Source organism: Phodopus roborovskii, unplaced genomic scaffold (genome assembly GCF_943737965.1).
Source record: "Phodopus roborovskii unplaced genomic scaffold, PHOROB, whole genome shotgun sequence".
NCBI classification, from domain to species: domain Eukaryota; kingdom Metazoa; phylum Chordata; class Mammalia; order Rodentia; family Cricetidae; genus Phodopus; species Phodopus roborovskii.
The window spans coordinates 14,729,806-14,741,656 of record NW_026126434.1 but is presented as its reverse complement, the minus strand read 5'-3'; positions in this window follow the sequence as shown (position 1 = coordinate 14,741,656).

The window sequence follows — 11,851 nt, the reverse complement described above, 5'->3', positions numbered from 1 at the left end:
CTGTCTTAGGAGTTCAGTGAGATGCCCCTATAAACTGCTGGGAGTTGAGTCTTAAAGTATTCCAATCACAGTAATTCTATCTCCCCAATAAGCCAGTCACTGGTTTAGGGATAGTTTCTATCATCATTCTGGCTAGTCATGTTTTAGTGGATCCTGACAACTTTCTAGAGGGGAAAGCCTCCTCCTTGATTAAAAAGAAGAGAGAGAAAGAAAACTGTTTTTCTTCATCTCAAAGAAAACAGGTGAGAATGTGATGATGTCGAGAACACCAGTAACCATGAGAGGAAGACCCATAAAAAGATCTAGGAACTGAAAAAGTTAGAAGTGGGCTCTAATATATGTGGAATCACTGAGTTAGCCAACCTTGAAACGCCTTACTCCTGGGCTTCATATTGTGTGAGATTAGAAAACTCCTTCATATTCCTGAATATGAATACTGGGAGCCCAGAGTCCCAGATGCTCTATATCAGTTAAGACATTTGACTCACCACCAGCAACAGAAGCAAACTCTCTTACTGAGGCTTAACTGTGGGACACAAGGCAGGTCTTTGATGAGTTCAGGCTATTGTGTCATATCCCACAATGCATAGCAGCCTAAGCAAGACCAAATCTGAAGTCCACAGAGTTAAGAGATCCAACATTGGCCATGGTGAAAGCAGGTTCCATGAAAGGTTATCTACTTTACTTCAACTACCCACAACCTATCTACCCTGAGGTGCCTGATGAACTGTAGGAAGACACATATGACCTTCCAGAAACTCAGAGGACAACAGAGACCTAAGAAAACAACTAAATTGACAGTGATAAAGATGCTGATCTGTTTTTTAAATGCTATAATTTGTAGCTCCAATCCTTCTACACAAATATATATATATATATATATATACATATATATATACACACACACACACATATATATATATACATACATACATATATGTCTCTTGTGCAAAACAAAATATGCAGAGGAAAAATGATTGAACACACAAAAAATACAGGCAGTTGTAAATATATTAAAAATTGAGAAGGAAGTATTTGGTTCTATTAAGTGGTTTAACTAGATTATTTTTTCCACAAAAAAGACTTAAAATATGGTTAAATATCTAAAATGCCATCTGATGGGTCTGGAGAGATGTCTCAGTGGTTATGAGCATTAGCTGCTCTTCCAAAGGACCCAGGGTTTAAGTCTCTGTCTATACCTCTATTTCCAGAGGATCTGACACCTTTACATAGACATACATGCAGGCAAAACTCCCATTGTACACTATAAATAAAATCTTTTATTTAAAAAAGTCATTTGACATATAGTTTTAATTTTTCTTTCCGGAAAAAAGCACAATGGTGTGCTTGCTGTTTCTAGAAACCATGTAGAATAAGCATAGGACTCTAAATAACAGAATGCCCATCACTGCACAGATTTTCTTTTAAAGAGGAAATCTGAAGAGATGAACTGAGCTGCCTTGCCTGTAGTCATAAAACTGATCACATTGGAAAAACAAAAATGATAGTCTGTGTTATATTTTAATGCTTTTTAGAGGGGCTTAAATAAAGCTATCCTCACCAAGAGGAGGCTGGGTTGAGAGAGTCACAAGAATCCTCAAAGGCACAGCAAATCTCCCCAGGAGAATGCCATACTGTGTATTGTCATTCCAGCCAGCATTTCTCAAAGCATATGAAGACTCTTACAGAGAAGGGGAGGAAACACATCAAGTGCTAGGGTACCAACGAAGACACAAAGTAACTATAGACATATAGACCCTACTAAAGTGATGGATGGATGTCTCCTCCCTGCTGCAGACTGCAAGATCCCATTGAAACACATGACTGGTGACTTGGGGTAGAGGTGGCAAGGGTCTGCTTATCAAATCTATCTGCAATACTGAAGGGAAAATTGAAACACAGACCTAGAATCTAACCACCTTCACAATAAGAGCACACATACTATCTGTACATGCATGCAGAGATGTAGAGGAGAGAAACTGGCTTATGTTTCAAACAACAGAAATGAAATGAAGTGTCCTATGAGCACATCAATATACGCCACAGGGTGGTATTCACATCAATGAGGCCAAATGCTCAATATGAAATTGATATTTTGTATTTTTTTCTTTTGCTTGTGTGTGTGTGTGTGTGTGTGTGTGTGTGTGTGTGTGTGTGTGTGTGTACAGGTGTTTGGCCTGAATGTTTGTGCATTGTGTGCATGCAGTGACTGTGAAGACTAGAAGACACTGGATCCCCTGGAACATTTGGGGGTACAGACTTCAATGACTCCATCCAGAGGACTAGTATATAATGTTTGTCTGCCTTCTATTGTTATAAAAGGAGAGTTCTAACTGGGAAATATATTTCTCACAGCTCGGGAGGCTGAGAAATCTAATATAAAAGTGCTGGCACTTTGTCAGGGCCCTATTGCTGCAGTGACCCAAGATGAAAGGTGGTATGGAAAAGAGAGAAAAACAGCGGGTGGGAGAGAGATCACTCATCCTTTTATCACAAACTCCCTCAACAACCCCTTATTAATCCATGTAAGGGCCATGGCCTCATGAGCTCATCCCCTCTTAATAGTCCTATGTCTTAATACGATTGCACTGAAGGTTGCTTTCAAAACATGGTCTTGGGGAGCTGGGGGAACACACTTGACACACAGCAATTGTGTTTTTTACCCACCAGTGGTTTTCATGGAGGACCTGCACAAACTAAGTCAACCCAGTATAGTGACCAGAACCAGGAGAGCAGAAGTGTGTAATGTGCTTAATCTCTAAGCTGTAAACTTATGAGCCATGGGGTGGCTGTCTGAAGTCACATGGTCCTTACTAGGCAGGAGAAAGACAGAAGAGATCCACTATTATCTTGCTCTATAGTATAACTGAAGTGAGGTATGGGATGACTTGAGCATTATTCTTTTTGTTCATTTACTTTGCTTTGGAGGGTCCTTTTGTACATCCATATAAATGTTAAGACATTTTTATATTTCTGTAAGGAATGGCATTAGAATTTTGACAGGATCACTGAGTCTGTGGATTGCTTTTGGTGGTAGGCATTTTCACAATATTAGTTCTTCCAGTTCATGTGTGGGGGAGGTTTTTTCCCTTTGAGTGCCTTCTTAAATTCCTTTCTCCAGGATTTTAGGGTTTTCCTTGAAGGTCATTCACTTTCTTGGTTAGCTGTAATTTGAGGGTTGATTTCCTCATAGAAATTGTGGATGGAGTTGTTTCCATGATTTCTTTCCTTGCATTGTTGTTATCGGTGTATAAGAAGGCTACTAGCCTTTGTAGGTTAATTTTGAATCTTGCTACTAGATGGAAGTGTCTCTCAATCTAAAGGTTTTTTTTTTTTTTTTTTGCTGACATCTTTATTGTCTTTTATGTAAGGAATCAACTGCACAAAAAGGGACTCTGACTTCTACTTTTCCTTTCCTATCTGTTCCCCTTCTGTGTCCTTTCCTTACTGCTCTAGCTAAGACAGTAAGCCTTATGTTAAGTCAGACTGGAGAAAGTGGACACCCTTGACTTGTTCCTGACATTAGTGAAAACACTTCCAATTTTCCCCTGCTTTGTATAATACTTACTCCAGGTTCACCAGAAATAGCCCTTATCATGTTGAGATACCTTCCTTCTACTCCTACTCTCTGTAGGGATATTATAAAGGGATATTGGATTTTGTCCAAATGTCTTTTCTGTATCTATTGAGATGATCTTGTGACTTCTAAATAAGTCCTTTATGTGAAGGATGTTACATGAATTGATTTGTATATGCTGAACCATCCCTCCATCTCTGTAATGAATCCAACTTGATCATGGTGGATGATCGTTTTAATGTGTTCTAGAATTTGGCTTGCCAGTACTTATTTAAAGATTTATTTATTTATTAAGTATACAGTATTCTATCTGCATGCCAGAAGAAGGTATCAGATCTCATTATAAATGGTTGTGAGCCACCAAGCAGTTGCTTGAAATTGAACTCAGGACCTCTGGAAGAACAGGCAGTATTCTTAAATTCTGAGCCATCACTCCAGCCCTGGCTTGCCAGTATTTAATGAGAATCTTTGCATCTATATTCATCAGAGAGATTGTGACTGGGCAGTATTGAAATTGATATTTTGTATTTTTTCTTTTGCTTTTGTGTGTGTGTGTGTGTGTGTGTGTGTGTACAGGTGTTTGGCCTGAATGTTTGTGCATCGTGTGCATGCAGTGACTGTGAAGACCAGAAGACACTGGATCCCCTGGAACTGTATTTAACAGAGGTTGTGAGCTGCCACGTGGGTGCTGGGGATGAACTCAGGTCCTCTGGAAGAGGAGCCAGTGCTCATAACCACTGAGCCATCTCTCCAGTCCAAGATTGATTTTTATCTCATGGTTTATAAAGCATCTGTTTGGGTCACTTAAGATAAAAACGGCCTTGTAGAAACACACTGCCACAAGTGGGAAGGAACATCTTTTCTCACTTGGCATTCCACCTCATTTGTATCCTTCTTCCTCTTTCTAAGACAGCTTGGTCAGAGCAGTGAATATTGTCTTCACTTGTGTCCTCCATGTCATTATCTCTTTGTGGTTCCCCAGACTCTAATCTCCCTAATAAGCTGCTGCCTCTGAAACTGGCCCTTTGCCTAGAGTGGGGTTTCCCCAGCTTGGAGATATGAAAAGGCACCCCATACTCTTTGTGCAGGGGAAATCCCAGGGCCCCCAGAAAACTAAACTATTATTTTATACATTAAATAGAAGACAGGCTTGACTAATAAGTGTGGGAAAACAGGCAATTTTCTATTGTGAAATAGTGTCTGGATAAACTATTTTAACAACATCGGCCCTTTCTCTTTGCCAGCTCGCACAGGCACACCTGCTTTGTGGGCTTGCTCTTTTATCAGTTGTCCAATATTCTGGAGGCAACATATGAAAAGCTGACCTGGGCATGCACAGGAACCATGCTCTTGTTCACAGGCAGTGTGTTTGTCACAGAATTTTGAAAGTCAAGTTTTGAACAGGTTTCATCCATTCAGCATCTCGGTGGAAAATGCTAATGAATGCCAGGATAAATTGGCTCATTTTCTGTACTTTCACATGAATTTCCTTGTTGGGAGATAGTGGTAAGTTTAGGAACTGGGGCAGAGGTCAATGGGGGTGTGTCTTTGAGGGTGCTCTTCTCTTTCTGCTTCTTATCCACTATGAAGTGAAGCATCTCCTCTGTCACATGCTCCCACTGCCATGAAGCTCTAGCCAAATGCATGGGCCAAGCAACCATGGACTGAGCCCTTTGAATCATGCTCCAAAAAATGAGTCTTCCCTTCCTTGTTTCCATCAGGTATTTTGGGATGATGAAAGTAACTAATCACACTGTTTGGTTAAGGCCAAGGGGTGACTTTGGAGGTGATATACTATAGGATGTGTTCTTGGAAACAGGGATCTCTGCAACAGAATTGTAGTTTATGGAACCCTGAAAGGTTATTCACATTAAAGAGGAGGACAGTAATGGCTGCCATTCCCTCAAGGGATGGGAGGCAAGGAAGGACTGCTAGACCAAACTGCAACATTCAAGGAAACACAGGAAATCAGCAAGGAGTAGAAGATTCTGGGTGAGAGAACAGTGACACAGAAACTCAAGCCAAGGAAAAGAACTGTGACAAATGTCAAGCAGATACAGCAACACACTGTGAGCATCTTGGTATCTATAAGGGGGTGTAGAATCATAATGAAGGCTAGATGAAAGGTAAGAGGAGACCGACCAGGTTGTGGCACAACTCAGTGTACATGGTAGACAATGAAGGATAAGTGATGGGCAAATTGTATCTTGTGACCCAAATGCCACTGAAGGCCTGAATCTTTCCAAGCCACCTTTCAGCTTTGAGGGTGTGTGATAACTGAACCATGCTTCTAAGGTCTTGGGTGATTAAGGTACTAATTCTTGGCCCTTCACCTAACTCTTCTCTAAGGATACAAAAAGAAACAATTAGATCACTTCCTTTAATTCCAAAGTCTCAGTAAATCAAAATTGTCACAGCTGCACTCAATTCTCCCATCTACTGCTGACCATTCTGAAAACAGCCTTCCCAGACATGGGGAGGAGCCAAAAGGGAACCTCAAAGGGCCAGCAGAAGATGTCAAGTGGGCACAGTCTCCTCAGGACCCTTCCCCCACATCACTAGCTTATCACCAAGCAGTGACATGAAAGAATAGTTGTGCTCTTTGTTGGGGGGGACTGGTGCCCAAGAACAGAGATGCTTCCAAGTTATACCCTCCATTGGTGTTGGAAGACAAAGGGCAATGCCATCATCAATAAAAAAGTATTAACTGGTGGGCTGAGCAAAGATTGTGCAGTCTGTTGAGTCCTTGCCTTGAGAACATGATGTCCTGGGTTTCAGTCCCAGAATCTACATGAAAAATACACACACACACACACACACACACACACACACACACACACACACACATATGTGCATAGTGGTATGTGATGCAGGGTATCAAACCAGAGCTTTTCTGATATTAGACAAAGGATTTTGTCTGAGCTACTCCCCCAGTTGTCCAGTTTATTATCGAGGAGAGGAATTCAGAATCATTCTCATCATTTGAGTAAAGAACAAATAAACATCTCTACCTCAGATTCTTTGTTCCTTTGTAACAGTCTTCACTTCTCTAGAACATCCCCCACCCCATCATTCCACCATCTCTTGTAAGAGGAGTCCAGAATGCGCTTGGAAAAAAGACAGTAGTGTACTCCATGTTCATTGCTGTGTATACACTCACTCACTGTCTTTCATTCTGTTTAAGAAAATTAATACATCATGGGATTTTCAGCTGGATGTCCCAAAACAGGTTCCCATGAAAATCAGTGCAAGGTGTAGATGCCAGTAACATCTGCTCCCACACACGGAGTCCCTGTAGTCAGTGCTGGTCCTGCCCAGAGTGGGGCACTTGTGACAGCTGATGAGCTACCTTGACACATCACCTTGTCAGAACCCTGATTTACATCAAGAGTCACACTCTGTGTACACTTCATGGATTGGGGAAGATTTACAGGGCATGCTCCTCCACTACTGCACCATGAGTGTAGTTCTAGGATCTAGAAGTCCTCTCTCCTCTGGGTAGTCATCAGTTCCTCTCCTCTAGCCCTTGGCAGCCATCAGCTTTTCCGTTCACCATCATCATGTTTCCCCCCAAATCTCATATGGTTGGACTCTCAGACTATTTAGTCTTTCCAGAGGGGCTTCTTTCACTTAGACCCATGCAGTAACTTCCCTCCATATCTGTTACTACATTTATGGCTTGTTATTTTCTAGGGCTGAGGTTCCACTGCCTGGGTAGGCCATGGTTTGTTTATTCCTTTGTCAACAAATAATGCCAAGTCCAATTATTCATGACTTTTGACAAACAAAGATAAAAGTAGTAGAAAAAAGTAAACAGATACTTTAATGTGTGAGAGCAACTGGACTAACTCATTAACGCCAGCCTCTTAGAGACTGCCCTGTTCCATTGCTCTCTTGACCAAGGCATTTCCCGTTCACCCAGCAATTCCTGGGCCTGTGGTACACTTCTCTTAGGTCCTATGCCTGAAAGACTATTGCAGTCAGAAGCTAGGGCACTAACAGTATCTTAGCTTTAAACTGAAATTTCAGCTCTGCTATACAAGATGCTCCTGGGAACACCAGCATTCTAAGATCAGGACCAGGGTTTGCAGAGGTCACTGGGAAGGCCAGCTACAATTTGGGTGCAGAAGCATTCTACCATGGAGCCCCCAAGTCATCAAGGTTCTGACTGATACATCTTTATTGAGACAAATTTGGCCAAGTGGTAATGATGCACACCGTTAATCCCAGCACTTGGGAGGCAGAGGCAGGTGGATCTCTATGAGTTTGAGACCTGCATGGTCTACAGAGCAAGATCCAAGGCAGCCAAGGCTACAAGGAGAAACCCTGATTCAGAACAAAAACAAACAGAAAATTCTTACTAAAGGCTATCTAGACATCCAAATTTGACATACTTCATTTCATATAAATGGATATATGTGTGCTTATACATGTGCATTACATGTATACACATACACATTCATGCAGTATATGTAAACTATACATATGTGTATTGTAAGTACAGATGGGTGTATATAACTATGTGTGTTACATTTGATATAAGCATATACAAATAGGTATGATTCCAGAGGAAAAACTTGCAGAGGTCGTATTTGGTACCACTGGTTCTTAGCGGGGGGTATCAGCCTAGAGACATCAGCAACAGATGGAGATATTTATGGTTCTGGTGACTGGGTAGGTGGAGAAGCTGGTGCTACCGTTACAGAACAAAAAGACTGGGAGTATTGCTAGACATCCTACACACAGAGAACATCACCATCAAGAAAGGATTTATTGCTGCCAAGTGCCAAGTGTCAGAATGGAGAGAGCCTATTGTGTGCTAGCTGCTATAGAGTAAGGCCTACTGTGTGCTAGCAGCTTTATTGTTGCTTTCTGAATGGGAAGCCACCAATGCCAGTGAAACTCCTATGCCACCTTCAGAGCAAAGGGGGCTGGGGCTCAGGCGACTGCACTGTATTCTTAGACATTTCTGGGCTACCTTAAGCTTGATTCTGAATTTTTTTAATTTTTTCTTATTTTACATATCCATCCCAGTTCCCTCTCCGTCCCTCCCTCTCTTCCACTTTCCCATGCCCCCCACCGTCCCCTCCCATTGTTGCCCCCCCCACTCCACAGAGAGGTTGATGCCTTCCTGGAGGGGTCATCAAAATCTATCAAGTCATTTGGAGTAGGGACAAGGCCCTCCCTCCTACCTGTAGGTTAAGGGAGTATCCCTCCATGGGGAATGTGCTCCCAAAGTCCTTTTGTGCACCAGGGACCCATCCTGGTTCCACAATCAGAAGTCACTTAGACTATCCAGGCCTTCTAACTGAGACCCATATTCAGGGGGTCTGAGTCGGTCCAATGCTGGATTCCCAGCTATCAGTCTGGGGGCCCGTTAGCTCCTCCTTGTTCAGGTCAGCTGTCTCTGTGGGTTGCTGTAGCCTGGTCTTATCCTCCCTCTGATTCCGAATTATTTAATTGACTTTCCAAAACAGTTAATTTAATAAAAGGAAGAGGCTTTATATAGTTCATGTATGTGCTTCTATTTGGGAAATGGAAGTCATGATTAAAACTGGCATATTTGAAACTCTAATTGCTAGTTACTGTTTTGCTGTGGGAAGAAAATATTTCTAAGACCAGCCAGATGGGAAGTCTCAAGATAAGAATTATAAGCCAGCATTCATATTCCAATCAGAAGAAAAATTCTGTTTATCTGTTTTTAATTCTACTTAAGTAGTAAGCCACACATTTCTTTAATTGATTCCTAAATGGCTATTAATTGGCTGACTAATTTTCTAATGGTGGGCCTAATCTCCCAAATCTTATCAGATTGTAAATAAGTAAAGCAGAGTTTTGTGAAAAGGTTTGTGCATTAAAGATTTCATAAACTGTGTTGGGAACACACACACATGACAGGAACTGGTTTTGGCTACTATAAGTGATCCTCCTATGGGTATACAAAACTTAACCTGGAGGAAGTTAGAATGTCCACTCCTCAAAACTCAGTTCTGACTGATATGTAATTCAGAGTTGTGGTTCAAACATCCAGAAGCAGAGCAACATAAATACCTTTGAGGCAAGTATTGGGAATTCCTTTGCTGGTGACCCCTCCCGCACCCCTACTGCTGAAGTCACCCTCTTCCCCTTCCATTCCTCTTCTGTCATTCTCAAGCAAGGTCAAGAATGGCAGGAAAGGCATGCAGTGGAAACATCTGAGAAAAGTCCACAGTGGCTTCTTTCCTAACCCATGAGTCCATGGAACTTTCTCTCTCTTACCAGTGCTCCTGTCAATTGTTCCAGCTCCAAGAACCACTGAGCCAGGAAGAAAGGGCCTGATCTGAGGGCTTGGCCTTTGGAAGAAACTATGGAACTTCCCTTTTATTCATGTCTCCTTCAGCTACTCAGAAACAGCTACAAATTGAGGTACAGCTCTTGCTAGTTGCTTGAGTTTGACAAATAAAGCAATCATCGAAATCATGGAGCGTGCACTACTTCTAAAAGCCCTATTTGTTTGACAATAATACAGCAGCAGGATGGCCAGGCAAATAAATGGCATTACTTAACATAATCACTTAATGTTGTGCAACCAACATCAGGTCTCATTGCTTTCTCACTTGCAAAGAATTTGATGATAATAAAGTTGATTGTTAGTATGAAGATATAAATTGTTCAGTAGTTAAAACTGTTAATGACAGCAAAGGAACACAAAAGAGGAAAAATAGGCTTTAGCAGCCCAAACTCATTGCTAATTGCCTGTGCATTCATCACAGGCTGACCAGGGCTAATTATCTAATTAAACTGAAGGCTGCTGGCTTAGAGGCATCCAAGGAGCTCTGATGCTGGCTGTCAATTACCTCAGCACGTCTTCTTGAAATGTGTAGTTAACTTAAGGCATGTTTTGCTTTTCTCAACAGCAATACATGGCACTCTGATTGCATGATAATTTGTACTCAGAAGGAAAAAAGAAGTTTTCTTTTGAAAAATATGCCGTGGAAACTCAGAATAATGACAAATTCTTTCAACAGGAATTCCTGCTCATTCTGCTCCATGATTTATATTCAGGAAAAGTCACAATCCACAGCAACTAAAAAAATTATAACAGACACAAAAGAGAAACTAGATAATCATTGTGTGAATGTTGTTGAGTGTCTCCTGCCTCTCATTGTTAAAAATACATTTAAAGGTGTTTTTTGTAACACCCCACAGCAGTTTGCAGTATGAAAACACATTTCTTAATGTCATTTAATCACACACATTTTTTTAACCTGGAAGGAGAATGTACAGTAGTCAGATGAGATTCTTGGCCACATTCTTGCAGGTGCTCCGGTCTAGATTGTACTATGATTCCTCACTCTAGGATGCTACAGTGGGGCCACTATTGACACTGTTGCTTTTCCAAAAGAAGGCACAGAGTGCTTTTCACCTTGAGTTTGTCCAGAACTCCCTGCAAAGCCCATGGTGGACCATGAGCACACATAGGCACTCCTCTGACTCGGTGGGATCAGGAACAGGGCAATGTGGATGCCCAGTGATTGAACCCATGATGAGCAAGGGGTGTGGGGGGCTAAGCTCAATAAAAAGTACCTGAGTGTCCACCAAATTCCTGCCAGTTCTGGCCATAAAAGACACCAAGCAGGCAAAGTAACAGTATTCCTCCCTTGGAGGCCCCTCCCACTCTCAGGACCTCTTTCTTAGTTCTCCTTAATAAATTTATGTTTACTCTGCTTGTTCCTTCTCCAAATTTTATTTTGCTTAGGAGCGAGTCAATGAACTTGGAAGCTACTGGCTCAAGGTAGCTTTGGTGACCAATGACTGCCTGGCACCCTAGCTTTCAGATTTAAGCTCACCAAAAGCTGAGAAAGGTGACTCTCAGAATACCCACAAAGTCATCTCAAAAGAAATGCATGCAATAACAACTATTTATTATAAGTCTTCCAAGTGCACTGAATGCATTTTTTATTATTTATTTTTATTTTACATATCGATCCCAGTTCCCTCTTCTTCCCTCCCTCTCTCCCTCTTTCCCTCTCTCCCTCTTTCCCTCTCTCCCTCCTCACATGCACCACCCTCCCTTCCCATCCCCCCCCACTCCACATGTAGGGTTATGCCATCCAGGAGGGGTCATGTAAATCTGTCAAGTCATTTGAAGTAGGGATTAGGACTTCTCTCCTGTCTCTAGGTTAAGGCAGTATCCCTCCATGGGTCTGCAAGGTCCTTTTTGCACCAGGAATACATCCTGGTTCCACTGTCTGAGGTCCCTTAGACTGCTCAGTCCTTCTAGCTGAGACCCAT